The 6,796-nt window shown below is 43.3% G+C and overlaps 1 non-coding gene across 1 annotated transcript; it reads left to right on the top strand.

Moving 5' to 3' along the window:
- Positions 1–5,374: 5,374 nt before the first annotated feature.
- TRNAK-CUU (transfer RNA lysine (anticodon CUU)) lies at positions 5,375–5,446 on the top strand. Its single transcript has one exon. It is a non-coding gene; the product is annotated as a tRNA-Lys (tRNA).
- Positions 5,447–6,796: the final 1,350 nt, after the last annotated feature.

Below are 6,796 nucleotides of genomic sequence, written 5' to 3'. Positions count from 1 at the left end.
AGCAACGAAGACCCAACACAGCCAAAAATAAATAAATAAAAATTTTAAAAAATGTCCAAGCTTCCTCCCCAGTAGAAAAGAACAATTCTGAGCTTTTCTCCTGAGAACATTCAATATTTTCCTTGTCCCTTCATATTTTATTCAGTATTTCTCATGGGTTAACTAGGGGCTGACAAAGCACTAAAATCCCCCAGCCAAGCCTCAGATTCCAACTCCAATCTAGCCATTTGTGGTGTGTCAGTTAAGGGACTGGATTAAATATAATTTATACATACACATTTACAAATATAGACATATCGCAGAGAGAAAAACAAATGATTCCACCCCTTTGGATAGTTATTGGCACATATGACAAAATTGTTGATGTATCGTCCTGCTCTGTCTGGCTTTTCCCTCTGCAAAATTGGGAAGCAAACTACTTTTGCCTTGTACCTCATCTGCTATCAGATCTCTGAACTTCAGTTGGTCCTCCTTTCCTTCACAGGGAACCATCCCACATCTCATTCCCCCAGTGAGCTGAAGCATTTATGGACAATTAATGTGTTACCTGGAAATGTGTCAGTGGGTTTTTTTCCCCAGGGTCATTAGCATTATAAAAGGGGACTTGAAGGCCACTCTGGACACAGATATATCTGGGAAGAAGAAGGGGAGTTTACAAAAACAAGTTGCATTTGAAATGATCTTCAGGTTCCTTAAAATTTCTATAGGCAATTCCAAGAAGCCTAGAAGCTTTTAGGTAAACTGAAACCAAACCCCTCACTACACTCCCACATCATTATTTTACCTCAGCCTTGAGCTTCACAGCAACTTGTAAGGTGGGCTGGGTCCTCTTCTCCAGACCAGGAGACTCCCTGGGAAAGGGAAGCAATTCCCTCAGTGTTCAGTAACTGGAAGCTGGGGAATTTAGAAGTTCAGTTGTGTCACCCGACTTATGGCCCCATGATGCCTTCTTCTTCCAGAAAAGCCTTTTAACCAACAGGGTTTCATGAGCCATCATCCTAACGAATAGAGAGGGATTAAGAGGCATTAGAGTTAGGTTTGCTTCTGGAAAATTCTTTCTCTTTTCTTCTTACCTTTTTTTTGTTTTTTGACCATGCCAAGTGGCTTGTGGGATCTTAGTTCCCCGACCAGGGATTGAACCTGGGCCCTAGTCAGCGAGAGCTCCAAGTCCTAACCACTGGACTGCCAGGGAATTCCCGTCTTACCTTTTCTGGTTTTCGTTTTAGTCTCACTTCTGCTGTGTCACTTCTTGACCCTTCTGAAGGTGCTGGTGGTAACTGCAAACTTCCACACCTTTGATTTCAAATTTTCTTCCCACATTTATTTTCCTGTCCGATCATGGGTGGTAGTGGCAGAAACAAGAGGCGACTTGGGGAGAACTTTAGCCTCCCGACCCATCAACCTCTCCAAATAAACACACAGTTTAAGTAGAAAGAGTGCTAGGGAAATGCAACTTCACAACAATTTCCAAAAATCAGAGTCCCCGAGTTTCATACCTCCAAGGGGTATCATTTATGTAAAATATAGAGTAATTGAATTGAACACTACGGAGGAATTGAACAAGAAGGGAGACTTGCCTAACCACCTTCCAAAGAGACTGCCCCTCCTAAGAACCCCTATTACAGAAATTCTGGGGCCAGTGATGTGAAGTGGTAAGAAAACAGGACTTCCCAGGATCTGGCAGGTACCAGCAGAAAGGATTCAAGTCACAGAAATGACTAATGTAACAGGGAAATGGAATGGGACTGTAAGATGAGACAGGTAAGGTCCAGAGTCCGGGAGTTAGTCAGCAGATAGCACAATTAAGCAGAGCCTAACATTGATCCTGGGTGGAGGGAAGGCTGATTGGACTTTGGTCTTGCATGTAGAAGAGACGAGCTCTGAACCCACTCATGATGACCTGAGCCACAAAGAAGTCCAAGGCCTACAAATCACCACCAGAAATGCTGGGAGGGCATCTCACAAGAATGAGCAAAAGTTGCAAGTTTGATGCAAGGCTTCAGTAAAAGTTGCAATCTGTTTCAAGTGGATTCAAATTTTGAACTGGAGGGACTTCCCTGGTGGCCCAGTGGTTTAAAATCTTCCTTGCAATGCAAGGGACGTAGGTTCAATCCCTGTTCAGGGAACTAAGATACCGGATGCCTTGGGGCAACTAAGTCTGTGTGCCACAACTGAGCCTTTGTGCCACAACTAGAGAGAAGCCTGTACACTGCAATGAAGAGCCCATGTGCCGCAGCTAAGACTCAATGCAGCCAATAAATAAATAAACATAAAAAATTTTTTTCTTTGATCTGGAGTCTTGAGTTTTAACTTTACTGCGTTCTAAATCTGCTAGTTTGTAAAAACCAAGAGAATCTGGACATCTACTAATCTAAAAGAAGAATAATAGTGCTACACCATCATGAATTACATTGCTTACCAAATTTGCTAAACTTCTCAACTCTGGTCACAAACTGGAAGATTAAACCACCCTCTGTGCTGGTGGGACAAATCATGGTTTAATTGTATGTAGGAAGTGGAGTAAGGTCTATGCAAGCGGCAGGTCCCAAATTCTGGCAGCAGGTGTCCACTTCCAGACTGAAAGGGATGTTTCTATCGAGCAGAAAAGACATGATCATGCATGCCTCTTTGGAGGAGTCCACTCTACTCCTGTTCATAGCTCGCAGTGTTCTGTTTTTCAGGTCACCAGGAGGCCCAGAATGTCCCCCGCTGGGCCTCTTTGGACAGGCCTTAGTTGGGCCACCTTAAAGTACTGTGGCCTAGAGTATGGGGAAAGTTGTGTGCTCTGGACAGCTGTTACATCTGACCTCCCCTGGACACCACTCCTTCGTCTTCCTCTAAATTCCGGAGTAGAGAATAGACCTCTTAGCCAGCTTTGTTGTAAGTGTGCCAACACGTGTTGTTATGAGAGGGGCCATCTCTGCAACCCCAGGGGGCTCAGGGGTGCCTTCACTGCCTCAATATGTATATATATACCTCAAGATATATACCTTAATATATATATATATATATACACCTCAATATACCTCTGCATTGAGGTATATTTTGCAAAATGACACTTTGTAACCCATTGCTCTTCATGTTACATCCTGCCTCCTGGGCCCTGCTCCAAGACCTTGATCTTTCTTTCTGATGAAACAAATCTACATTACATTATGGGCAGAGAGCAGTGAACAAATGGGCAGCACGTGGAAAGGTTTGGAATGAATATTCCCCACCACTAGCCAGGGAATTGATAGAACTAGTGCTATAAGAGACATGGGAAGTTAACTGACATTAAGAATAAGCGTTTACGGTTTACTAAGCGCCCGGCACTTTGCTACACGTCATGTACATTATGTGCTTCAATTACTGCAACAGCCCTGTGTGGTATTATTGTCTCCATTTGATGAATGAGAAAACCGAGGATTTTAAATAAACTGCTCAAGTTTACATAGTCAGTATGGCAGAGCCAGAGCTGGATGTTCACTGACCTGTTTTATTTTCCTTTTGACCACACAGAAAGACTGCATTTTCCAGATCTCTACGTATTTAGATGGGACCACGTGATTGAGCTCTGGTCAACGGAGTGTAGATGTGATATACTCCATTTCCAGGTTTAAAACAGTCCACCCAAACTTCCATTCTCTCTTTCTTATTTGCACAGCTAGAAACCAAGGACTCACCCCACCCCCTCCTCCCTCGCAAGGACAGAGCCCAGACCCCTGAGTAACTGCTTGGAGGAGAGTGTCTCAAGGGAGCAGACTGGTGTACATTACACTGTAACAGCAATAACAGATAAACCTTGGTTGTGCTAAGCTGCTGACGTTTCAGGGGTTTATTTGTCACTACTGCATAACCTACCTACACTGAGTAAAACAGCTAGGTGAGTTGTAGCCAAGATTTCTGTGCAGGTCTGTCTGACTTCAACCAATCTTAACCACCTCCTTACAACTAGCACAGAAGGATCTGCAGAGAATTTCTTTCTTTCTTAAAAATATTTGTTTATTTACTTATTTATTTGGCTGTGCCGAGTCTTTAGTTGCGGCATGTGGGATCTAGTTCCCTGACCAGGGATCAAACCCGTGTGCCCTGCGCTGGAAGCGCAGAGTCTTAACCACTGGACCACCAGGGAAGTCCCTGGAGAGAATTTCTAATCTTTAACTCTGCCACTAAGCTTGTGTGGGATATTAGGTGAGTCCCTTAAATGACTCAGTTTTTTCATTTGTCCAATGAGAATAAAAATATCTGCCCTTCCAACCCCACAGGGTTATTGCAAAGATCAAATAAGACAATAGCTATGACATAATTTGGAAAAGAAGCATCATCCAAATGCAAAGAAGTATTATTACCTAACTCATTTTCCTGCCTCAGGTTAGGAATCTATCCTACTGACCTTAGAACTGGCATGAAACTTTTTCTTATATTGTTGCAGCAAAAATAGAAATGAGGCTTTTCTTTTCTGATAAACAAGGAAAATAAGGAAACAATAAACAGGCTTGGAAACAGCATAAACAGTCCTGAAAGAGTTAAGCAATCTTGGTTATTCTTTAGCTGTTACTACTTACAAACACTTGTAGCTAGACTTGGCCTTCACAAAGCTAATTACTCTCTGACTCCATATGAATTACACTCTGTACCTGGCATCTTCTCCCCCTACACTCCCTTGTAGCACTCGTCATTTCAGAAAAAAGGTCACAGTCCAATAACTTCAGGGACACCAGACCCCGTTGCTGAGCCACCTGATGCCAGCTTTGGCCATGAATTTACAGAAGAAAAGAAAAAAAAAAGCAAGACTTCATTACTTTGAGCCTTATCACCTACCCCAGACCACAAGCTCTGGGTTATAAGCCTCTCTCTATTCCCCAGGGAGAGGGGCACAGTTCTTGAGGCAGTAGCCTGCTGTGTTCTCTCTGCCTGGCAAAAAATAAAGCTACTTTTTTCTCGTTCCTCCAAAACTCTGTCTCTGTATTTCTTTTTGACATCAGTGCACAAAGAGCCAAAATTTTGGGGACTTCCCTGGTGGTCCAGGGGTTAAGAATCCATCTTCCAATGCAGGGGACGCAGGTTCAATTCTAGTCAGGGAACTAAGATCCCACATGCCTTGGGGCAACTAAGCCGGAGCACAACAACTACTGAGCCCGCGTTCTCTGGAGTCGGAGAGCCGCAACTAGAGACAAGCCCTTGCACTGCAATGAAATACTCGGAGTGCCGCAACTAAGACCCGACACAGCTAATAAATAAATTAAAATATTTAAAAAAAAAACAGAGAGAGCCAAGATTTTGGCATCAATATCCCTGCCTCTATTATCCCTAATAGTTATTTTTTTGGTACCTTTAAATTTTAGCATAATCAAACCTAATGACTTGCAAAAGTAGTACAAGGAGCAGGAATTCCCTGATGGTCCAGTGGTTAGGACATGGCACTCTTACTGCGGTGGCCTAGGTTCAATCCCTGGGTGGGGAACTAAGATTCCCGCAAGCTGTGGGGTGGCCAAAAAAAAAAAAAAATAGTACTAGGAGCTCCTGTACACCTTTTATCCAGATTTCCTAATTGTTGATACTTCGTCCCATTTTATATACATATTTCTGATTTACTCAAAAGTAAGTTGGAGGGCTTCCCTGGTGGCGCAGTGGTTGAGAGTCCGCCTGCCGATGCAGGGGACACGGGTTCGTGCCCCGCTCTGGGAAGATCCCACATGCCGCGGAGCGGCTGGGCCCGTGAGCCATGGCCGCTGAGCCTGCGCGTCCGCAGCGTGTGCTCCGCAACGGGAGAATTCTCGACCACAACAGTGAGAGGCCCGTGTATCGCAAAAAAATTGGAGACATTGTGTGCTCTACCACTCCAGGGGCACTAGGACCCTCCCAACACCTTGATTTCAGCCCAGTGAAAACTGATTTTGGACTTCTGACCTCCAGAGTTGTAAGAGAACAAATGTGTGTTATTCTAATGCACCAAACATGTGGTCATTTGTTTCCGCAGCCATAGGAAATTTATACAATCCATATTCAAAATTTGGTAAGTGTCCAGATAGTATCCATTTTAAGACCCAGTGCAGCCAAAATAAATAAATAAATATTAAAAAAGATAGAAGTGCTATTAGGAAAATCTCCTTCTTCTTTCCCAGTTATTTACATAGTTATTTACTGATGCCAGAATAAATTTATGGAACCAATATGTCATCTGCCAATATCAACAGTGTTCACGCGGGTGAATGTTCCCTAGTATGTCTGCCACCACTGCCTATGTCCCCAGGGTGAGCTGCGGCCACCCCCCCTCACCTCTCCAGGAGATTCTTCAAGACAAGCAGTCTTATCCAGATCTCATCAAACATGAACTACTGTTTTTCTTCATCAAGTGTCCAAAAGCTCTCTCCCCTTGCCCTCTGTGTATGGGGACCAGTTCTGGATTTCACAAGAGGAACTCCCAAGTTTGCAAACCAACAGTGACTACAGTTAATAATATTATTATTATTATAATAATATTATGGCTTGTATATTGAAAGTTGCCAAGAGAGTAAATCTTGAAAGTTCTCATAGCAAGAAAAAAAATTTGTAAGTATGTATGGTGATGGATGTTAATTAGACTTACTGTGGTGATCATTTCACAATATCTACAAATATGGAGTCATTATGTGTTTTTTTTTTTTGGCCACACCACGTGGCATGTGGGATCCTAGTTCCCTGACCAGGGATCGAACCCACGTCCCCCACGTGACTCTGTGGAAGCACAGAGTCTTAACCACTGGACCACCAGGGAAGTCCCAGAGTCTTTATGGTGTACTCCTGAAACTAACATAATGTTATATCTCAATTA

This window comes from Delphinapterus leucas, chromosome 10 (assembly GCF_059928025.1).
Source record: "Delphinapterus leucas isolate spDelLeu-1000000601 "Yukka" chromosome 10, BTC_Dleu_Yukka2, whole genome shotgun sequence".
Classification (NCBI taxonomy): Eukaryota; Metazoa; Chordata; class Mammalia; order Artiodactyla; family Monodontidae; genus Delphinapterus; species Delphinapterus leucas.
The sequence above is the reverse complement of the archived record's forward strand: the minus strand, read 5'-3'. Positions and strand labels throughout refer to the sequence as shown.